This window comes from Staurois parvus, unplaced genomic scaffold (assembly GCF_062004578.1).
Source record: "Staurois parvus isolate SC_StPar_1 unplaced genomic scaffold, SC_StPar_1.0 ptg000502l, whole genome shotgun sequence".
NCBI classification, from domain to species: Eukaryota; Metazoa; Chordata; class Amphibia; order Anura; family Ranidae; genus Staurois; species Staurois parvus.
Genome location: NW_028318298.1, coordinates 2,022,384 through 2,047,530, shown reverse-complemented (window position 1 = coordinate 2,047,530; position 25,147 = coordinate 2,022,384). Strand labels below are relative to the sequence as shown.

General features: G+C 45.9%; 1 protein-coding gene across 2 annotated transcripts in view; it reads right to left on the bottom strand.

The window, feature by feature from the left end:
• Positions 1-25,147, bottom strand: part of PRPF19 (pre-mRNA processing factor 19) — a 294,523-nt gene that overhangs the window by 107,036 nt on the left and 162,340 nt on the right. The window lies entirely within an intron of this gene.

The following is a 25,147-nucleotide window of genomic DNA, read 5'->3' as shown; positions in this document are numbered from 1 at the left end:
TTTACAGCCTGCAGTCCCTACCCCCGTTAGATGCTAAGGCAACAGCCAAAAGGTATAGACATGCCACAGCAGGAATTAAACCCTGATGCTTTTGGTGGGTGCTTACCACCTGCCAGTCACAACCCATTCAAGTGAATGGAGCACCTCTGCAAGCTCCCGGCAACTGCATGCTTCTGTGGGGTCCAAGGGGTTAAAGCAGGTGGTGAGAAAGCAACAAAAAGCTGTCTGCTTTAACCCCTTGTTTTCTGTACAGCACAAGGTTGCAGGGCATATGCAGAGCAGACTCATTCACTTAAACGGTTCCTGCTTGGCAGTGCTAAACCCGCCAACTATGACAGGGTATATAATTCCTGCTGCAGCTGCAACACGAGTGCACCCCTGGCCACTGCAGCTAAAGGGGGTGCAGTTGTGGTGGGGGTGGTAAAAACATCCCCCCAAACTGCAAATTTACCTTTACTGTTCTGAGCTCCCTGCAAGACTGCTTTCACAATGATATGCTGCTCTTTAACTACACCACAGGTGCAGCACAGTGCATCTGTGACTTTCCTGGGCTAGCTGCGTTTTGCCATAGACTTCTATTATACCCTGCAGGTGTGGTGCACTTCCTGAAAGCACACCAAAACTCCTGCATTCAGGAGTTTTGGTGTGCTTTCAGAAAGTGCACTAAACCCGCAAGGTATAATAGAAGTCTATGGCTTAGCACAGCAAAACCACAGGAAAACTGCAGGTACACAGAACTGCACCCGTGGTGTGGGTAAACTGCAGCGCATCAGTGTGAAAGCAACCCTAGAGTATTATGCCCAGTGCATTGCCCTGAATATCTGTTCTTTCCTGCTGCTGGCACCACTCTGGAGACCGCTAGCCAGGATAAGAGGTGGAGTGCAGTTGGTATCACTCCGCATGGGACAGGAGCCAGCACTATAGAGGAGGCATCGGCTTATGTGGTTCTTGCTTCCAACTGTAGCTCCAACTTTACAAGTAATCGCTCTGCATAGCACTCTGTTTGATGCTCTGGGATTGAGGGTCAGCCAGACTGCGATTTACCAGTTACCTGATTGCAATTTATTGGTTGCTGACCCCGAGTTTACAGAATGCAATAAAAAGGATTTTTATTTTATTTTTTACTTAAGACACAGGCAAAGTGTTCATAGAGCTTGGGTTATATGCTCATACATTCAGGTGATTAGACACTGGCAAAGCTTTTAAGGATAAGCCCCCAGGCACCTCCCTACCCCATTCCATGAGTAATCTGTTTTACAGCAAGCAATGCAGAGTAATGAAGGAAGGAGGAACCAAGGAAGGGATTGTCGTCTGTATCCTCTACTGTAGTCCAATATATTCGATATACAGATAAGTCAAATTCCTCCTATTTAAATCATAGCAATGAATGAGAATGGTGGGCAACAACTAGGCAAATAGAACTGTGTCAACAGGCCAAACGAAACGGGTAAACAGACCTTTGGTTGCAAGAAACTTGCAACCAAAATCTGCAGCAACCAAAAGCTGCATCAATACAAGACATCCACCTGGTAGAATGTTGAAAATGTAAGAACCAGGTGGAGGCCTTACAAAGCTAGGCTAAAAAGGTAGAAGGTAGGCAAGGTAGAATGGTTAGTGGAGGAAAGGCATAAATTAGGCTAAACTGTGACCAAGAAACAACTAGTGCATACAAAGCCAAAAGCTAAAGGATATCTGGTTTTGGATACATACCATATTAAAAGAGAAGTTTGGGCGAAAAAAAAAAATAAAAACAGCCGCACTCACCTGGGTGGATGCAGCATCGGTCAAAGACATCTGGTGGCTCAGTTCTCAGTCTTCAATGAGCCGGTGACTGTCAGTCACTGTCTCTCTGCTCCTCCAGTACTCACTGGAGCACTGAGCTGTGCAGTGTGTGTGCAAGAGCGGCTGGCTCAGGCTCTCGGCGGCATGCCGAGAGGCTGAGCCAGCTGCCGGTCAGGTTTCTGGGTGGATGCCAACAATAAAGTCGGGATCTCTCCAGTGAGTGATGCCTGCTGTCTGCTGAAAACGGGTCACAGGAGTGCAGAACCACTCCTATGTGATCCATAGGAGAAGGGGGGCCAAGAGAGTTTTGGCCATACCTCTCATTTATCTTTATTGTTACTGGAAGCTAAGATGTAAAAATCTAGAGTTCCCCATTTTTTAAATATCAGATTAAACACTTCTGGATAAAGTGACCATTCCTCCCTAGTCCAAGCGCTGGCGGCTGAGATAACAAGCCTGGCTGTTGTCCACTCCTGGGATGTGGACTGCAGAAATCACTGGGCAGCAAGTTTCTGTCCATGATGGAATCTGGCTCATCTCCCTCCGTGCGGCCAGGCTACTCGAACACCCTTGATGATCGATTTATCTCACTGATATATTGTCTGATGCCCCTGTATTGGCTGTCCCTTTAGAAAGGGGGGGGGGGGTTAGTGTTGTAGGGACAGCCAGATGGCTCTGAGCTGAAGCTCCATGTTGCTAGGGAGTTTGGCCTTCTCTCTTGACCACGTTCCCTGAACTGTCAAGGATTCAAAGCCTGAAAAACTTGCATCTGCTGTAAGATCTTTCCACAACTGTAGGGAAAGAAGGATTTTCCCACTGTGGGAGTTCAAGTGGTGAGCCATCAGGACAAGGCCTTTCTTGTCTGAGAGTATGTGCATGGGAAGATTCAGGGAGAGAGGATGCTTTTTCCATGCTGACAGAATGTTTAGCTACAGAGTTCTTGACCAAAACTGGTTGAAAGGAATTTTCTTGAAGGAGGCTACCATTAAGCCCTGACCTCTCATGGAAAGTCTCTCTGTGGAATGTCTCTGGGATCTCAGCTGTCAAGAATACGTTCTTAGAGAGAACTTTCTTTCTTGGAAGAATCAGGACCAAGTATTCTAGGCACAGGTAGAACTGGAGAGAAGATTATTTCTTAAGTTGACCATCTAGCCACAAACCTGGAACAGATGAATTGTCTTTTGGACATTTGCCAAGAGTTTAGGGGGAGATAAATCCTTCAAAAGAAGGTCAGGGTTTCTAAATCTTTTTTCAGTCAAGGCACCCTTTAAAAGTATGGATAATCTCAAAGCACCCTTTAAAATTCTGCAAAATCTCAAGACACCCCTATCTAAAATGTAAAAAACTATTCTTCACACATTCAGTACACCCAACATTAGAGGTGATTTATTCTTCCAAAGCAAATACACCTTTGCACACTGGTACCGACTAGTATTCAAGTGTGTCTCTCCCATTTTCTTTCCCTCACTCTGCTAATGTGACCCCAGTGCTGATGGGGAGGGGCAAACAAGAATGATGTGCATGCACCCGACATCCTCATCAACTAATGATGTAATTTGTTGTTAGGATGCTGGCCGCTAGAAGGTCATAAAAGAGCACAATGAAAACTTGTGGCTTTGTGTACTAAAAAGGCAGGATTGATCCACCTGCTGGCTTGTACACAATATTTGGGCATTTTGCCAAGGCACCCCTGAAGAAGCCTAAAGGCACCCTGGTTGAGAAAGGCTGATCTAGATAGCCGGTAACCTGGATGCCCGAACTCTGAGAAGGGAAAGCAAGGGTGCTAAGATCTTTGTGAACACCCTTAGAGCAGAAGATCAGCTCAAAGTCAGTGTGCCAAACTTAAAGTGGTAATTTTTCACTGCAAAGCACTGATGGGGTGGGTAAATAGGACCATACAGGTAAGCATTTTGGATGTCCACAGATGCCATGTGTTCCCCGCCTCAGAGAGGTAATTACTGACCTTGCTATTTCAATACACATGTAATGAGAAGGAATTTGTTGAGACATTCTAAGTCCAGGATAGGACGGATACCTCCATTGTGATTTGGCACCATGAACAGGTTTGGATAGAATTCTTTGAAATGGTCCTGAGGTGATGGCACGACGACTGCCTGGGACAAGAATTGGTTTGGGGCTTTTTGCTAATTCGACTGTCCTTGGGCAGTTTTTGGTTGATTTGCAAGAAGAACTCTATCTTGTATTCTTTTGAAACCACTTATTTAACCCACAGGTCTGGGACATCTGTGACCTCAAGGGATACAAACTGTAAACAGATGTCCCCCAACTCTTAGGGCATCCCTTCATTGTGAGAAAGGCTTTAGAGAGGGGCTTGATGGCTTTTGTTGGCCAAGCCTTGTGTCAAAATGCAGGACTGAATTTTTATTATGAAGCTGAAGACTGGAGTGAGGAGGTACTCTGCATTTAGAGGTGCTGGGAGCCCCTGAGAAGGGAGATTGTTAACTTTTTTTTTGATGGGGGGAGCAAACCTTTTCCACCTGTGAACTCTTATGAATGGGTAATGTGCTTCAATGAAAATCTTCCTTGAAAGGGAATACGTGTGAGGCATCTTTTACAGACAGCTTCTGCAGTTGAAGCCTTTAGCCAGAGAATTCTGAACATATTAATGGAGAGAAGAGCCATTCTGGATATTTGTATCATGACATGCACCAGGGTATCTACACAGAAGAGCAGAAGATAGTAATTGCTCTACAACCGCACAATCATGGTCATGAAGCTACTCCAGCTTTCCACTGGTTAGAGTTCAGCAAAGAGTTTTGGGGAAGGGAGTGAAAATCCTTTTAGGAATGACCAGATTGTCATAGATTGCACATTGTGTTGAACAGGCAATGTTTTAAAAGTCTTTTTAGGTCTCCTAGTGCCCAAGGGGGCCTGGAAAGACTGTTGTAGGCAAAGAGCTTTTCAACGTTTACAAGCATATTGTGTGAAGCTCCCTCTTCAATGGGGGGAGATAAATCTTCTGCAGCTTCCTTCTACACTGCCTCAATGTCCTCTTTTTCCCACTGACTGAGTAGACGCTGTAATAAGGGTTCTAGGTGGAAGTGGCAATGAAATGTGCAGCCTGTGGTGTGATGCAACACCTAGTCACCTAGACTGATCTCTAAGTGGTTTAATTTTAGCACCAAGTTTGAAAAGTTTACACTGTGAATACATTCCACATATAGCCCCGTTTTACACAACAGTCAAATACAGAGTGACCATGTTCTACCCGTTTACATAAAAGTCCAGGTATGGCTGATCACAGTGGGCAACCTCCAAAAAGGGTCTTCAGGGATTGGGTTCCATTGTGATGAACCACAACCTTGGACCTGTATAGCACACCGTGGCTTACTTACACTGTCGCATGTGCCAAGGCAAACCTACAGCGTAGGGTTCAGGTACGGCTCCCTAGGTTTCACAGAGGTTGCACCAATCCAGATATACTGCTTTTGCATAGGCTTTAAAAGACAGCGATGGTTGATTAACCACTTTGCAACAGGAAGAAGGGTCAGCCGCACACCGGAGGATTGATAAATAAGTGTATATTTATTGATCCATAGGACACACAAAACACCAGGACATAGATACAGGACCTGATCTTGTACTTAATGCTAAGCACTTTACAACACTTTGATTAACCACTTTACAACCAAGCTATAGCCGAATGACGGCTACAGCATAGTGGTCCAGTTCTGGGAGGGCATCATATGATGTCCCCCAGGGGCATGCACCCAGCGCTGTCTGTGATCGCGGTGTCCTATGGACACAGCTGATAATATGACAAGGTAAAAGGCCAATCACAGTGTCCTTACACCACGTGATCAGCTGTGTCCAAATGACACAGCTAATCACAAAGTATATATACAGTTGCCGGTCTTCGGCAGCACTTTCCTCACACTGTCACAGCGTGAAGGAAAATACTGCAGATAACCGGCAAGTGTCACAGAGAACATCTGCACTGATAATCAGGGCACCAATTATCAGTGCTGCCCAGTCAGTGCCCATCAGTGGCGCCCATCAGTACAGCCTCGGTGAAGGAGAAAATGTACCCGTTTACTAAACTTTATATTACAAACAAAGAAACTTTTTTTTGCATTTTTGTGGTTTACAGTGCAAAAAATTAAAAACGCAGTGGCAAATAAATAGCACCAAAAGAAAGCTCTATTTGAGTGAAATTTTTTTTTTAATATGGGTACAGTGTCGCATGACCGCGCAATTGTGATTCAAAGTGCGGCAGTGCTAAAAGCTGAAAAATGGCCTGGGCAGGAAGGGGTAAAACTACCCGATAGCCAAATGGTTAAAGAATCAGAAGATACAAATTTTTTAAAAACTACTGAGGCGGTTTTTTTTCTGGGAACAGGAAAAAGGGTCCATCACCCACAAACACTATCAAAAAAGGACTCAAGGAGTGGGGTAGGATAAGGAGGGAACCCCAAGGGGGTGTGTCCACAAAATCTTGAGTATCCAATCACCTGAAGACATAAACCCATAACCCATGATGTAAGAATAAGTTGCCTGTGTCCTGTAGTTTACGATTAAGATAGGGTGTTTGGCTAGGTTCACATCTGAGCCAGTGTAGGACTGCATTTAACTGCAAGCTTTCAAGCATCATAAACACGCTACTAGCAGACATGTGGGAGTGTCAGCAACGCTTAATAGAAACCCCACGGACTGGAAACTGTAGCATATTTTCTCATGCAGGAAACCACAGAGCACTATGCCATTTCTCTGCGGCTGTGACTTTAGAAAGATACAGGGACCTTTTCCCTGCATTTTTGAAGGTACAGCAGTCCATTCAAATGAATGGGCTTCCTGTGCCCACGCAAACATGGGTACAGGGAAATCAACATTGTGTGAACCTAGCCCTATGCCCGTAAGGATTCATGCCCTTATAGGTCTAGTGATCCGGGAAATTATGTGCACAAGCCCTCAGTACAGCAGGAACCTGTGTGTTCCTCTACCAGTCCAAGATGGCTTCTGCAAGTTAGCTCAATCCCCGATGACAGCACCAATTTACTGAGCATGCACCCTAGTCCCTCATACGCCAAGAAGAGGGCAGAAAGCATGCTCCACCCATCAATGGTGCCAAAAGAGTCCTAAATACCACTCCTGAAATTTAAGAACTGTCACCAGGGGGGATACATGGCAAGCAGAAAATAAAGTCTGCTGTGGAACAGGCTTAGTGCAGACACCAGGGAGACATGTGAAAATACTACTTTCCTTCCACAGGGTGATCAGGGTATATTCTAAGTCTCAAACTCGCAATGAACCTGTTCACCTTGGGATTGTGATCGGATTGCCCTGCTGAAACACATACCTACATCCAAACCCTGACTAAAAAAGTTCACCTGTCAGATCTGAGCTCCTGAGAAGTGAACCACCAGGACTGCAACCTCCCACTCATTAAAAAGTGTGTTCCACTTTGAGGTACTGTTGGACTTTTTGGTATAACGCTATGAAAAAAGGAAGGAAGGAAATTGCACCAAGTGAAATCAGAGTTAATTGAGAAATAATTCTATATTTAATACAAAATTAGGAGGAAGTATTTAGAAGTTTTTAAAACAATGATGGAGGCCGATTTTAAAAGTATCAAAGTGGAAAGAACCAAAAAGAGTTGCAACAAAGAAAAATTTAAACTCTATAGAAGAAAAAAAGAATGTGGTTAGGGGTGGACTGATGGCATCAAACAAATTACACTATGAGGAGATGAATAGATTATTAAAAGTATACAATACATATAAAATATTGTAGTCTAATCCGAAAAAAAAAAAAAATGAAACAAATTGAAGACTTTTTTTTTAAAACAAAAAAAGGGAAGAAGTAGGGGTATTTTGAACATAAAAAGAGGCTATGTATTTAGTACTGGAATCAGCTAGGACCACTTGTACTCAAGGTACATAAAAATCAAGAAAAAACCCGAGGGAGACCCATTGTAAGTGGGGTAGAATATCTTTTATCCCGGTTGGGGGAATACATGGCTATTTGGAGCCACTGGTGGTAAAAACAAAGTCTTTTTTTGAGGGAAAGTAAACAACTAGTCTCTCTGATTTAACAGCAAAAGGAAGTAGAGAATTGTCTATTAGTTACGAATTCTTTGTACACAAACATCGTACAGACGGATGTCCTGAAAGCAGTCAAATGGGCACTATGTAATCAATCTACTTTAAAACAGGAACAAAGGGGGGGGCGTGGCCTGGCATATGGAGCCGTAGCAGCATTACTGCTGAGCTCCCGGCCCGGTCCTTCCTAACGGGCACTTTTCCTCCCTCATGGGCTGCTATACTCACCCCACATAGGGAGGAATCATCTCCGGACCGCCTGGGGAGCAGCGGAGAGCCGGCCCGGCAGCAGTATAAGCCGGTTTGTCACCCGATCGGGGGCCAAGGCCTCGGGCACCCCGGCCGTCAAGATGGCGCTCGCACTGCTTCCCTCCTCGTACCCCGTGGCTACAGGGCACCTGACAGATGAAGGGCAGGTAAGCCCTCGGGCTCTCTCTCTCCTCCTGGGGATCCTGTTACAGGGACACAGCACACACATGGATCCCGCAGCCCCTCCCGAGCATCTCTTTGCTCTAAGGATGGCTGGGATCTGCAGTCCCACATGAAATCCCTGTACTCCTAACTAAAAATCCCTACCTACAAAGGCAGATTTTGAGCAATGTGTGAAATGTATTGAAAGCACATACAAGCAGGAAATTTCTGATCTCATTTACATCTAAACTCCTCGAGCGCCTCGTCTACACCTGCCTATGCTCTCACTTCAACGACAACCACCTCCTCGATCCCCTACAGTCTGGCTTCCGTCCCCTACTCTCCACTGAAACCGCCTTACTCAAACTCTCCAACGACCTCAACGGATCAAATTCAAAATCCTAACACTGACGTACAAAGCCGTCTACCATACTGCCCCGAACTACATCACTGACCTAATATCCAAGTACCGCCCAGCACGCACACTCCGCTCCTCACAAGACCTCCTCTCTAGTTCCCTGGTCTCCTCCTCCCATGCCCGCCTCCAGGACTTCTCCAGGGTGTCACCCATCCTCTGGAACTCCCTGCCCCAACCCATCAGATTATCACTTACTCTCCTCTCCTTTAGGCGCACCCTGAAAACCCATCTCTTCAGGGAAGCCTACCCCACCCCCTGCTAACTTGCCGACCTCCTCCGCTCTTCCTACCACTCCATCCCCCACAGCTATCTCCTCCTGTACCACTATCCCCTCCCTCCTAGATTGTAAGCTCGAAAGAACAGGGCCCTCAATCCCCTCATGTTTTGCATTGTATTGGTATTGTTCTGTCACATCTCCTGTCCCCCTTTGTAATGTACAGCGCTGAGCGAACTATTGGCGCTTTATAAATACTGTATAATAATAATCTTAAACGGGACATTTGTGTGCGCATGGAAGAGATTGAAAATACCGCTGATGGTCTGTGTAACGCTTTACAATCCCATGAAGAGACCCTTAACTCCCATACGGTTCTTATACAACAGCTCATGTACCAGCATAATGACATTAATAACAGGAACCGCCGTAACAATATCCGTATCAGGGGTATACCCGAATCTGTTGAACCTAAAGATTTGGCCGTGGCAGCTACCGCCATCTTAAAACAACTACTCCAGTAACCTAAAGATACCTACATTGAGTTGGACCACGTACATCGCAAAATGGGCCCAAGACACCCTGATCCATCTTTTGTCCATGACACTCTATGCAGGGTCCATTACTTTAAGGTCAAGGATGCCATTATGCATGTGGCCAGCACCCAGGACACCATCCTATTCAATGAAGTACCAGTGATGCTCCTCCCTGATCTTTCCCGCCGGACTTTAGCTATGCGCAGATCCCCTCGAGCATTCTCCCTCTACAAATCCGCCTTCCTCACCTACACCTCCTCCCTCCACGCCGCCAAACAAGCCTACTTCGTATCCCTCATCAACACCGTCTCCTCCTGTCCTCGCCGGCTCTTCTCCCTTTTAAACTCCCTACTCTCTCCCCCCCACCTCCACCCAGTAGCTCACTCACCTCCCACGAGATTGCCAATCACTTCCAAAATAAGATCGACGCAATTCGTAAGGACATAGCCAATGCTCAATCTACCTCCCCACCTAGCCTCCCTCCCACTATAACCCCATCAACTCCCCCCTCCTCTGACCTCGCAACTGCCCTGACCCCCACCACACCTAACACCCCGCACACTATAACCTCCCCAACACTCCGCTCCTTCAGCCTTGCTAACACTGAGGAGGTCACTAAGGTCTCAGAAGCCCGCCTCACCACTTGCCCCCTTGGCCGTGTCCCCACACAACTCCTCCGGTCACCCTCCTCCATCCTAAGCTCCCTCACCCACATCTTCAATCTCTCCCTCTCTACTGGCGCATTCCCCTCCCCCCTAAAGCACACGCACATCACCCCCATACTCAACAAACCCTCCCTGGACCCCACCGACCTGAACAACCTTAGACCCATCTCCCTGCTGCCATTTACATCCAAGCTCCTTGAGCGCTTAGTCTACAATCGCCTAAGCTCCCACCTCACTGACAACAACCTCCACGATCCACTACAGTCCGGCTTTCGTCCCCTACACTCCACCGAAACCGCCCTACTCAAAATCACTAATGACCTGCTAACCGCCAAAGCTAATGGCCACTACTCAGTCCTCCTCAATGAACTACTCTCCCTTGGCATCAGAGACTCCGCTCTCTCCTGGCTCTCCTCCTATCTATCTATCTATAACGCTACCACCTCCCCCTCTGTTGGGTTCCCCAAAGGCTATGTCCTTGTGCCCCTTCCCTCCCTCGGCAAACTGATACACTCCCACGGCTTCAACTATCACCTCTACGCCGATGACACGCAAATTTACCTCTCCACCCCTCACCTCACCCCTTCAGTCTCCGCCCGTACTGCCCACCTACTGAACGACAGACTTGATGTCGCTCCGTTTGCTCAAATTGAACCTTTCCAAAACCGAGCTCCATACTCCCCCCCCCCCCCCCCCATCCTCTCCATCACAACCAACAACGCCAACATCAGTCCCACCCCGCAAGCCAAAGTCCTAGGTGTCACTCTAGACTCAAACCTGTCCTTCCAACCCCATGTCCAATTGTTGGCAAACTCATGCAGGCTCCACCTCCACATCATCTCCAAAATACGCACGTTCCTAACCCCAGACACTACTAAACAACTCATTCACTCCCTTATTATCTCACGTCTGGACTACTGCAACTCCCTCCTCACTGGCCTACCCCAACACAGGCTATCCCCGCTTTAGTCTATCCTGAACTCTGCGGCCAGACTCATCCACCTTACCAACCGCTCCCCCTCTGCCACCCTACTCTGTCATTCCCTCCACTGGCTTCCGATTGCCCAACGCATTAAATTCAAAATACTAACACTGACATACAAAGTCATTCATAACGCTGCCCCAAACTACCTCACCGACCTGATACCCAAATACCACCCAACCCGTACTCTTCGCTCCTCACAGGACCTCCTACTTTCTAACTCCCTGGTCTCCTCCTCCCATGCCGACTGAAGGACTTCTCCAGGACTTCCCCCCCATCCTCTGGAACTCACTACCCCAATCCATCAGACGGTCACCTACCCTCCTCACCTTTAGGCGCATCCTGAAAACCCATCTCTTCAGAGAAGCCTACCCCACCGTCACCTAACAGCCGATCTCCTCCATTCCTCCTACCACTCCATCCCCCACAGCCACTTCCTCCTGTACCACTATCCCCTCCATCTTAGATTGTAAGCTCGAAAGAGCAGGGCCCTCGAACCCCTCGTGTATTGTTTTGTTACTGTATTGTCTCATGTTCTGTCCCCCACTATAATGTACAGCGCTGAGCAAACCTTTTGGCGCTATATAAATACTGTATAATAATAATAATAATAATGTGCAGGGCTTTGAGCAATCTCACTCAGATGCTACAAGAGAGGCATATCTGCTACCAATGGCAATTCCCGTTCCAGCTTCACGCCTCGTAGAACGGTAAATATGCCCAATTCCGCACCCTTGGAGACCCACCTACATTTCTCGGTGTGTTCGAGCTGCCCCAGGTGTCCCTCCCGGACTGGCCCCTTCAACTTCCAACCCCTCTTCCTGGCAGCAGTCAGATCGCAAGAAGAAGCGTTCCAGATCCTCCTCTCAACAGATCCCCGGAGGGTTGACCCCTCATCTACATGCATTGGGGGGCTTCTCCCTTTTCTCTTTCTACGGTTTCTACACCTGCTGATGGTTACCGCTGCTGGTACAGTACCTTGTATTTGTGCCTTTTATTTGTGCCTATTGGTTTTCTGGGGGGGTTTTTAGGTTCTGAGGCTGTGGCCGGTGGCTAATCCCCGGGTATCGCCACCTCAGTTTTGCCGTGACGGACGGGGGCGCCTTTGGCCCTAGCCTTAGGGGTTTTGGGCCCTTTGTTTGTTTTATTCACACCCTGTTTTTTGCCATATATTGTTCATTTTTATTTGTTGGGGGCGGGGGTTCATTTTCTCATGCCTGTTTGAGGGATTATTGATTACGTTTTGTATTACCTTATTTGCGGGTGACCTTCCTCATGTTACCATTTGCCTGTGGGAAGCCTGGGTCGGGATCAAATACATGCGCCTTTGACGTTCCCCACCTAGGCCTTCAGTGTACTGCATAGTATTTTTTTCCTCTGGGGTGGGGGGGCGATCCGGCAGAGCTCTTTTGGGGTTTCACCTTTTACCACTTTGTTATCCCACAATTAGATAGGACTCCAATACAATTTTCTTCTATTAATTGTAGGGGATTTACCACTACAGAGAAGCGGAGCCAGATGCTCTACCATTTCCATAAATGTGGCGCACAGATCTTACTACTTCAGGAGACTCATTTTCGCTCCGGTGGTATCCCAGTCCTCCGCAATCGTTACTATAATCAGTGGTATCCTAGTACTAATCCGCAGACTAGGTCTAGGGAGCGGTCGGTAGCCTTTCATCATACCTTCGGCCCGGAGGTCTTGGACTCTTTAATTGACCCAAATGGACGTTACCTTTTCCTTAAATTGAAATACCAAGATTTTTTTACAGTTGCCAATATCTACGCTCCCAACCTTGATCAGGCTCCGTTTCTTAAGGAGGTCCTTTCCCAGTTATCCGCTTTTTGGGGTTCCTGTCTCATTGTCAGAGGGGACTTCAATGTAGCTCTCTCTCCAGATTTGGCCACTTCAGCAGGTAAATCTTCTCTTTCCTTCTCGACCTGATCTCAACTTATGTTGCGCTTGCATGACTTTCACCTAGTGGATATTTGGCGTATTCAACATCCTTCGGAGCGAGACTATAGCTATTACTCTGCAGCTCATGAATCATACAGTCATATACACTATTTCTTTGTCGCACAGTCTTTGCTAGATTGCCCGACTTCATTCTCTCTCGGTCACTTTTTATGGTTGAACCACGCGCCAATCCATCTTACGATTCAAGACAGGCCTTCGCCTGTACGTCGTTTTTCATGGCGCCTGAATGACACCCTACTCAAAGACTCTCTCTGTATGGAGATGGAGAAGACTATTGAGGACTTTATTCTGGATCACACGATGGACATTACCGGCCCTCTTGCTCAATGGGAGACCCTCAAATGTGTTCTTAGAGGGATTCTCATTAAGCATGGCTCTTGTCTAAAAAAGGCTTGTACGACGGAGATGCGTCGATTATTTTCACTTAATGCACGGTTGGAACCGTCCCACAAACACAAACGTCAGACCCGGTGCTTGTGGTAGAACTTTCCAACACTCGCAGAGATTTACTCCAACTTCTAGATTCCTCCTCCCTTATTGCGAGAGACAAAGCACGCAACACCCATTACTTTCTAGCTAACAAATGTGGCCAACACCTGGTGCGTGTACTACATCCCCATCCATCCCGTCGTCCAATTCAGTACATCACAGCGCCTGATAATTCTAAACTCTACCACAATAAGGAAATCTGTTCTGCGTTTGAGCGCTATTATTCTCAACTGTATAATCTCTCCTCGGCAAGTCCTGATAGCCTCCCTATTTCCCCCCTGCCGGCTATGTCCCAATATATTGCGGAGACGGCGTTACCTGTCCTTGATGCCCAAGACGCTTTGGATCTTGAGAAGCCATTCTCGGTTATAGAAGTTCTTGGGGCAATCAGGGCCCTGAAAACTGGTAAGTGCTCGGGTCCAGACGGATTCACCCCTCGCTTTTATAAAACATTCGCTGCTCAATTGGCTCCGCTTCTGGCTTGAGCGTTTAAATATCATCGGCGATTCGAATGTGCCTTCGTCAGCCTTTCTTTCCGCTTCCATTTCGGTAAAGACCCTTCTCATTGCAGTAGCTACTGTCCGATTTCTCTACTTAACCTGGACGTTAAGCTTTTTGCCAAACTTTTAGCGGATCGTCTCTCCCCTCTTCTCCCAACCTTGATCCATCACGACCAGGCCGGCTTTGTTCAGGGTCGCGAAGCACGGGATAATACTTCCAAAACGATTAATCTTATCTCAAACAGCATGGTTTAAAGGCTTGCCTTCTCTCCTTTGATGCCAGGAAGGCGTTCAATCGCGTCAACTGGCACTTTCTCCGTCTTACCCTGGAGCAGATTGGTTTGGGCTCACGGACCCTTGCTTGGATTATGTCCCTCTACTCTCGCCCCTCAGCGGCTCTCCTGGTTAACGGTACAACTTAATCGTCCTTTCCCATTTTGAATGGGACCAGACAAGGATGTCCCCTCTCACCTCTTCTTTTGTTTTAGTAATGGAACATCTTGCGCGCGCCATACGAGCTAATGACTCTATACTGGGCATACCTACTCCCTCCGCGCACCACAAATTATCCTTGTACGCCGACGACCTGCTGGTTTACGTTCAACAACCACTTGTTTCCCTCCCCAGTCTTTTCCATGAATTCCGTAGATTTGGTTCCTTCAGTAATTTTAAACTTAATATCTCTAAAACGGAGGCCCTAAATGTTTCTTTACCTGCCCATGTACTGGCGAACCTTCGGCCTAATTTTTCCTTTCAATGGTGACCTAAGACCATCACATACCTGGGGGTTCTGATTTTGGCTGATCTTAATGCTTTCTATTCCCTTAATTATTTACCCTTACTTTCCCGTATTTGAAAATATTTAGCTACATGGGGCTCTTCAGCCCTTCCCTGGTTCGGTTGTATCAACACCCTCAAGATAGATATCTTACCTAAGCTTTTATACGTTTTTCAGATGGTACAAATCACTATCCCTAAGAGTTTTTTCCTCTCTTTAAGCTCACTTTCGATTCGATTTATTTGGCACCGTGGGTTCTCTAGGTTAAAGCACAGGTTACTTACAGTGAGGAACAGAAGTATTTTGAACACCCTGCGATTTTGCAAGTTCTCCCACTTAGAAATCATGGAGGGTCTAAAATTCACATTGTAGGTGCATTCCCACTCAGGACAGAATTTTAAAAATAAATTCAGGAAATCACATTGTATGATTTTTAAAGAATTTATTTGTCTTGCACTGCTGAACATAAGTATTTGAACACCTGAGAAAATCAGTGTTAATATTTGGTACAGAAGCCTTTGTTTGCAATTACAGGAGGTCAAACGTTTCCTGTAGTTCTTGACCAGGTTAGCACATACTGTAACAGGGATTTTGGCCCACTCCTCCACACAGATCTCCTCAAGATCTGTCAGGTTTCGGGGCTGTCGCTGAGCAACACGGAGTTTCAGCTCCCTCCAAAGATGTTCGATTGGATTTAGGTCTGGAGACTGGCTAGGCCACTCCAGAACCTTGATATGCTTCTTATGGAGCCACTCCTTGGTTATCCTGGCTGTGTGCTTCAGGTCTTTGTCATGTTGGAAGACCCAGCCATGACCTATCTTCAATGCTCTGACTGAGGGAAGGAGGTTGTTGCTCAAAATCTCACAATAAATGGCCCCATTGATCCTCTCCTTAATACAGTGCAGTCGTCCTGTCCGCTCCGCAGAAAAGCACCCCAAAGCATGATGTTACCACCCCCATGCTTCACAGTAGGGATGGTGTTCTTGGGATGCAACTCATCCTTTTTCTTCCAAACACGACGAGTGAAGTTTAGACCAAAAAGTTTTACTTTGGTCTCATCTGACCACATGACTTTCTCCCATGCCTCCTCTGGATCATCCAGATGGTCATTGGCAAACTTCAGACGGGCCTGGACATGCGATGACTTGAGCAGGGGAACCTTCCGTGCAATGCATGATTTGAAACCAGGACGGCGTAGTGTTCTACCGACAGTGACCTTTGAAACTGTGTCCCAGCTCTCTTCATGTCATTGACCAGCTCCTCCCTTGTAGTTCTGGGCGGATTCCTCACCTTTCTTATCATCAGTGACACCCCACGAGGTGAGATCTTGCATGGAGCCCCAGTCCGAGGGAGACTGACAGTCCTCTTTAGCCTCTTCCATTTTCAAACAATTGCTCCAACAGTTGATCTATTTTCACCAAGCTGCTTGGCAATTGCCCCGTAGCCCTTTCCAGCCTTGTGGAGGTCCACAATTTTGTCTCTGGTGTCCGTTGACAGCTCTTTTCTCTTGCCCATTTTAGTAGTTGGCGTCTGACTGACTGTGGGGTGGACAGGTGTCTTTAAAGAGCTCAGACAGGTGATACTAAGTTAGATTAATGAGTGGCGTAGAGGTGGACTTTTTAAAAGGCACAGTAACAGGTCTTTGAGAGCCAGAATTCTTGCGGTTTCTCAGGTGTTCATATAATTGGGTAGACCTCCCTTTATCCTGGTTTGGTAGAATCAATTCCATTAAAATGAAGTTTCTGCCAAAACTGCTATATTATTTTCGGACTCTACCGATTGCGGTCCCCAGAGGGCAAATCTTATAATCGGATATCTCTAGATTTATATCGGGAGGCAAACATCCTCGGGTCAATAATTCGACTTCATAATCTCAGAAAAAGCATGGCGCATTGTGTCTTCCTAATCTTATGACTTATTTTCATGCGGCTCAGATAATGCAGCTCTCCTACACTACAGCCAGGGGCTATGTACCTCAATGGATTGGCATTGAGGCCCTATCTTGTCATCCGTATGCTATTGGCTCCCTTATGTGGCTTCCCAGTCGGTTGCGTCCTCCCATCCTCTGTCCTACATTATCATATTCTTTAGCGATCTTGGATAGGTGGCGGGCCCGTAAGCCTTTATTTTCCTTACATACCCCTCTGGCCCCAGTATTTTGTAACCCTGAATTCACACCTGGTTTATCATCTGTGTTTCAATGATGGATTAATAAGGAGTTTTTCATATTGGGGATTATTTGGAAGGACTTCATCCATATTCTTTCCAATATTTCCAGACAAAATGCTAAATGCCTTCTAGTGAACTGTTTTGTTGTAATGAAATTATGTCTTTTATCACTATGAAAAGTCTTAAATATACTGAAGGAAATTTCATGTGATGAAATTCTTCTAGTCACTGCAGATGTTTCATCAATTTACACCACTATTCTTCATGAGAATGGTTATTAAACGGTCAACCATCATTTGAATCTTGATAGCACTCTTTCAACAAGGCAGAAATATTTTGTTATGTGCTTATAGGAGTTTTCCAGGAAGCACAACTACATTGGCTTCAAAGGCAGTTTTTATGTCCAAAAAACTGGTGTCCCTTTGCGGAGATGTGAACGGGGCCTGACGGCTGAGTTGTGGTCTGTAGACCATTTTAAGACCACAGACAGGAATGGCTCTATACTATTTTTGGGAAGCTGGCATAACCTTTCTGGTTGAGGGCCATTCCTCAAGGACAGTTCTTTCGTGTCAGACAAAATTTTATGATTGAATAGAATTGTGACAATCAGAAACCCTTTTGTCCCCTGGTGAGCACAGAGACGGATTGCTGAATCGTGGCATTAAACTGTAGGAAACACATGACAGCATGAACTGAACCACATCCAAAGTGTAGGGAACACTGTCCTAAGCCAACAGGAGCACAAGACAAGAGAAGCTAAATCAATGTCCTGGATGAGAAGGAAGACAGAGTCCACCTTAGGTAGAAGACACCCGAGGTTGTAATATCAGCATATCAGTGAAGATAAGCTCCCTAATAGGTTCAAAACTGAGGTTCTGTGTACAAACTAAAAAAAAAATTAATCAAAAGATAGATATCCCATGGGATAAAATGTGATTTGATCAGAGGAGTAATAGACAACAACTCATACAAAGGGCCGCAGTGAGGAAAAAGTGACCTGTGATATTAAAAAAACAAAAAAATACAAACACACACCAAGGTTGAAAATTGCCCCTTTGAATGTACACAAGGCCAGTCACATGGCAACTTCTGTCTGGAGGAAAACAAAATCAAGATACGGCCCAAGAGACACGTCTCCTGCTAAAAATTGTAGTGCCTCTCTAAGCAAAGCAGGAGAGTGTATATAGTCCCACTGGTGCTAAAGAATGGGGTGCTGGCTGAAAATTTCACCACCCAGTAGTGTGTAGCATACTTCGAAAAAAATCCACTCAACTCAATCCAGTCTGTGTGGTTAACGTGTGAGAAGGCCTCAGCGTTGCACCACTCCACAACCCAGGCCCACTGACATGTTTTGTCTCTACCACTGGGTCTTGGTCACAGAGCTCTATCAGAGGGCCTGGGTTGTAAAAGTGGTGCAAGGATGAGGCCATATCACACGTTAACCACACAGACTGGACTGGGTTGAGCAGCGATATTTCTAAGTAGGATGCACATGAGGCAATATCAACACCATCAAGCAGTAGAAAATTTCAAGTTCCTGTAGAAATCTCCGCAATATATCCATCCTGATCTTGGGAGTAGAAAAAGAACCAGAGGCACCAATGCCTTTCAAGACTACAGCTTCAAAAGCAATTAATGAAAAGCCAGCAATTGGAGTTGTGTCCAAGATGGCGCCGGGAGCAGACGCTTCTCTCTGAGCTCCGGTGCCCTGCATTTCCATCCACTGCCATCCCGGAGATAGCAGCCACCCACTGCGGATCTGAGACTCTCCGGACCCCGCCTGACACCTGAAGAGGGGTGCTGGGTGATTTTGCCCCCCCCCCCTCCGACCATCTGCAGCGCTGGACGGTCTGCGGCCTACCGCGGCGTGTGAAGCCGCGGTCTTAACTGATTCTGCGGCTGGGATGGATCGCCGCCACGGCTGGGACGATATGCTGCCGCTCTGCCCTATGGACCTTACAAACAGGTCTGAGTGGGTCCCCCTGGCTCTTTTGTCAGTCCTGAGGGCCACACTAAGCCCCTACAAAATCCCAGCAAGGCACTGGAGACCCAACTTGGTGGGGAGGTGGTCCTGGATGGGGGGAAAGCCCCATCTTTCAGCCCCCTTCCCAGGAAGATGAATTAGGGGAACCTGGGGCACCTCTTGTCTAGCCTCCACAATAAAGGTATACCTGGCCTAGTCACCATAGCCACCCGCATTACACTGGCTGTATTATAATAATGGATCTTATGTGAACACATCCCCGGCGGGACACACACACACGCGCCAAGGGAGGATGACTAAGTGATCTCCCTGTGCCACGCCACCGGAATCTTTATCTTGGCAATTGGGCTTCTACACTCTAGTGTATTACCCCATAAGATTGAAGGCAATTTGGGACCCTCTGGACTTCTCCTAACAATGCATTGCACTCGACTCGAGGATCACATGAATAGTGGGGGATGTTTCATTGGGAAAAGGCTATAGTCGTAAACCTGAGTGCAGCTAGAGGTGAGGACTGGTCAACATATTATTATATTATTATTATTATACAGTATTTATAAAGCGCCAATAGTTCGCTCAGCGCTGTACATTACAAAGGGGGACAGAACATGTGACAGAACAATACCAATACAATGCAAAACATGAGGGGATCGAGGGCCCTGCTCTTTCAAGCTTACAATCTAGGAGACATATACACAAATATAAATACACCATTTGTTCTGAATTTAACAGGAGTCAACGCGTTTTTCTCGTTAAGAGCGGAGATAGCAGACAGATGCATTTACCCAGAGAAAAGCAGCAGGAGTCAATGCGTTTTTCTAGTTAAGAGCGGAGATAGGAGATAGATGCATTTACCCAGAGAAAAGCAGCAGGAGTCAATGCGATTTTCTAGTTAAGAGCGGAGATAGGAGATAGATGCATTTACCCAGAGAAAAGCAGCAGGAGTCAATGCGTTTTTCTAGTTAAGAGCGGAGATAGGAGATAGATGCATTTACCTGTGAAAGTAGAGAAGGCATAATTAGACTGCTGTGTTTAACTGCTTTGCACTCCAACGCAGCACTCAATCAAAAGCAGCACCCCCATCAGAGACTGTGCCCCCCATCAACATTGATATGAAGATCCTTACCAAAATTTTGGCTACTCGACTGAATTCCTTCCTTTCTCGTCTGATAAAAAGGGACCCGGTGGGATTTGCCCCCCAGACAAGCCGGAGATGCCATCAGACACATTTTACAATTACAACATTTAGCTCATACTCGCAAGATTGATATAATGCTCCTATCTTTAGATATCAACAAGGCCTTCGACACTTTATCCTGGCCTTATCTTTTATCAGTCCTTAACCGCTTTGGCCCCTTGTTCTTACGATGGATCTCTTCGCTATATACATCCCCTCAAGCAAAACTTAAATACTATGGCTTTGAGTCCTCTACGTTCTCGATTGCCAGGTGTACTAGACAAGGTTGTCCGCTTTCCCCCATACTTTTTATTCTAGCCTTGGAACCGTTGGCAGAGGCCATTCGTATGCATCCTGATATTAACGGGATTGATGTAGCTGGCTCCCAACATAAGTTGTCTCTGTTCGCAGACGATATATGGTTGTCAATTACGAATCCAGGGGTTACTTTGCCAAATTTACTGGCGGTTCTGGATTCCTTTGCAATTCTTTCGGGTCTTCATGTCAATCCTGCCAATTCAAAAGCTATGTCAATTTCTCTCTCCTCATCACTTTTGGCTACTTTGAAACATTCGTTCCCTTTTCAATGGCTCTCGGCCCTACCATATCTAGGAATTAAGCTCACCCCGACATATGACGGACTATACCAGGCTAATTTCCCCACTGTCTTCCAAGAGCTGACAGAGATGTTGTCCTCCTGGTCTCATTACCCGCTTTCATGGTTTGGTAGAATCAATGCGATCCGTATGAACCATCTCCCTAAATTATTGTATTTATTTCACGTTTTACCAGTTTCTGTTCCTTCACATATATTGCGTATCCATCAGCGAAAACTTTTGTCCTATATTTGGAGTTCTTCTCGACCCAGAATTAGTAAACATATTTTATTTGCTTGAAGGAGTGAGGGGGGGGGACTATCTGTCCCAAATCTCCAGTCTTATTACCTGGCTAATATTGGCCCCCTAGCTCATATTCATGCATCTCACCATTTACGATACCACTCTCCTCACCATGGCTTCCTTTTTCTCATCGTCCATCAACCCTTAGCCCGACGCTCTCGCTTCGCCTTTGTGATTCCATTAAATACTCCGCTGGCCTTATCTCTGCCCATCTACCGTTTTTACGTCTGTTACATAACCCGTTATTCCCTCCAGGCCGGGACAATCCTAGGCAACTTGCTTGGTGGCAAACACATGGTTTTTATGATGTACATTCGTTACTATCTCCTACTTACTTACCTTTGAAACTTTGCGCTCTTCCTATAACATCCCTTTGGGAGAACACTTTGGTTACCTTCAACTCCGTCACTTTATTAATACACTAATACGGACGCACTCGGGACCTTACCGTCTGTCCCCCTTTGAAAGCCAGTGCAGACATAGACCCCATGCTCCGGGTCTGATCTCTTTGGTTTACTCTTCCATTATTTCTTATAGAACTCCTCCGGTCCGTTCCTATCATCTACGTTGGCAGTCGGAACTTGGGGGGACTTTGGATCAACAGGATTGGCGGACCATGACCCAAGCAGTATCTAAATGTTCTAGGAATGTTATTCTTGAAAACGCCTACAAAATTCTTTATCGATGGTATTATACACCTGCTCGTCTAGCTGGTTTTATTCCTACATACTCTCTGGCCTGTTTTCGGGGGTGCCAACAATTGGGTATTATGGTTCACATCTGGTGGATTAGGGTTTATGCCCTTCTCCGCACTATGCTTCACGCAGACATTAAGCGTAACCCATACAAAGCGCTCCTATTTAAACCATTGGAGGGCCTTCTCCGCTCTGAACGGCAGCTGGCATTACATTTATTTATGGCTACTAAATTGACAATCCGGAGGGCTTGGAAGACTCCCCTCCTCAGCTTCGAGGCTGTCAAAAACCGGATGAATTTCATAATGGTTAATGAAAAACTGCCGGCTATTCTGCTGGATACCCATACAAAATTCCTGCAGATATGACGTCCGTGGCTGGATACAGCCCAGCCTTCGAGATTTGACCAGTCCCTTCTGTCGATATGAGGATCGATTCTGTTGCGGCTGCCCTGGAGCCCTTTTGTGATTGTTTTTTTTTTTTCTTTTGTTGTTGTTGTCCTCGTCTTCTCATTGAGTGTATTTCTCTATTCTTCTGTCCAATCTGTCCTTATGCTAATTGTAACAATTGTGTTCATTGCTCTGAGTGCTACATCTGCAATACTACCTAGGCAATCTGAACTCCATTGAGAGACCAATGTCTGGAATATATATTAACCTCTGGAGAGGCCTTGCCTTATGCCTCCCCTGTCTTCTATGCGCTCATATAGCAAACATTTCCCTAAGAGTTTTCATTGTCATTGACCTCCAAATGTTTGCTCACTATTTCCCCCTCATTCCCCCTTTTTTTTTTTTCTCCCCCCCTCCCCCCCCTTCCCTGTTTTCTCTTCCATGGTACTTGAATATTCAGTTTATCCTTATGCTTCTATCAGTATATTTTCTGAAATATTTCTCAAATGCCCAGTATGTCTTATACTTGTTGGTCAATGTATATGTTTCACGAATGCTTGTTATCTCTGCTTATTCTACAATAAAATCCTTTGTAAAAGAAAAGCCAGCAATCATAAGGATGACAGAAGATCAAACTGATACAGAAGGAGCCAAGAACTGACTACCGATACACCATGTTCTCCTGGACCAAGCTGAGGCAATTGGAATCACTGGTATTCCTTCCCCACAAATCCTGCAAAAACATGGAATAAGCTAGAGCAGAGGGAAGTTAAAATTCCCTCAAATTCTGCAAAAACGTGGAATAAGCTGAAGCACAGGGAAGTTATAAAAGCAGGGGGAGTTGGTCCCGCTGTGAAACCTGAGTGTCCATCATAAACATCAGAGGTTCCCTAGTCCAGAATTACATTAAACCTGAACACCCAAGGATCCACATGTGTTGCCCCTTGTCGACAGATCCCCTTGGACACCTCCGGGTGAAGAATCCACAACCCTGGATACAACTGCAAGCAACTGAGGAAATCCACCTGGGCATCTTCCACGTCTAGGAGGATGGCCACAAACAGAACAAGAACCTCTACCCAGGACAGGCTGAGATCCACTGCTTTCTGGTCCACCTGACTACTTGTGTCTCTTTAATGGCGTTGGACTGAACCGTTACAGGGTGACCTCACGGCCACATTTTTTTTTAAATCCAAACAACTTTTATTGCCAAGACAATGAAAAAAATGGAACAGTACTTACAGAATCTACAATGATATTACTGCATCATCAGATTTATACAGAAATAGATCAATGTGGATATGCAGATCCCATAATAGACAGAATAACAGAGATAGTAATCAATCAAAACAAACACAAGGATCCAAGGACTTCTTAACAATACCTTACTTTTTCCTTTTACCTTTTATTCCTCCCTGTCCAGATGTAAACATAAATGGGGGAAAGGAACAAAGCCAAAAACATACCATCAATAAAGAAAAACAACAACATCTGGTTCACCCGAGACATCTCATCAGAGAAAATGGGGGATGCGCATGATCTCCCCTAAAGGGGAGAAGTGGAGCCACACACCTGATATAAAATGTCACACCTGCAAAAGTCGATCCGCTATTAAGGAGGGGCAAGCCCGGGTGTATCCAGCCAACCCTGCCATACCTGCTGGAACTTACGATAAGTATTGCGATGTTGGTATGCGAGTTTTCCCCGCGGGAGTAACAAATTAACATAATCTATCCATTGCTTACTAGTCAGCGGAGCCAACAATAACTAGTACCTTGCTATCAACTTCCTAGCCAGATATAAAAGTCTAGATACCATAATATACACTCCTGGTTGGAACAGTTCTTGGTCCAGTGCCCCCAGCAGACATTGCAAGGGATCTTGGGGAACAGTATATTGCGATACTAGAAAAAAAAAACTGGAGAACCTCACTCCAATATCTATGTAACTTTGGGAAGCCAGAGGATGTGAATGAAATCGTCCTGTTGGACCCTACACTTTAGGCAATCAGGTGAATCATGCCTGCCCAACCAGTACAGTTGCATACACCCTAGAGAATAAAAAATTGAGACAATTTATGAGAGGGAGAAAGAAATAACCAGAACAGATTCCAGGGCAGCATACCAGGCATCTCCAGCAAACTCTCCAATATCCCGGGACCACTGCACCCTACCCCAGAGACTAGCATGATCCTGTACTGTGGAACAGCTGGGGAGTATACACAAGAAATCATGTCCTTCTTGTGGATTACATGAGTTACATCCTTAAGAAAAACTTAGCCTGTCAATGTGAGATTAGAGAACAAAGACTGAGCCTGTACCGCATGGCGTAGCTGAAGATATCAATAAAATTGCTTATGTGTAAATGTAAATTCTGCTTGCAGTTGTGAAAAAGACTTTAGGATTACCCCCGAATACAGCAGAGATAAAATTTCAGGCCTCAATCCCTCCCAGTCATGAAAACCCTCCAGTTTAGCCAGTTCTATATATTGCAGATTGTTCCACAAGGGAGTACAGGAGAGAAACCCGGTAATATGAAAAGGATGCTTTTACCGCACTCCAGATGCGCCTCAAAAAGTCCACGGTTGGAGCCGTGGATGGAAGGACTGGCAGAATCATCTCAAGATGAGAGAGCCAAAATGGTGGAATCAGGAAGAGAAATCAAACTTCTAATGGGATCAGTGTTATCAGATGAATCCCAACCAACCAGTTGCTGCAATTGGGCTACCAGGAAATATAGTCTAAGCTCAGGAACCGCCAGAGATCCCCCCCCCCCTTTGCCATATTGCAATGTGGACAATTTTATCCTAGCCATTTGTTTTTTCCAAATGAGACTCCTACACTGGGTCTCTATGCGATTAAACCATTTCTTAGGAATCCATATGGGAGAATTATGAAAGATATAAAGAAGTCGCGGGGCCCAAATCATTTTAATTAAATTGACCCTACCCACCACAAACAGAGGGAGTTTGCACCAACTGTTACACTTCAATTTCTGCTGATAGAGTAGAGGTAAAAGACAGA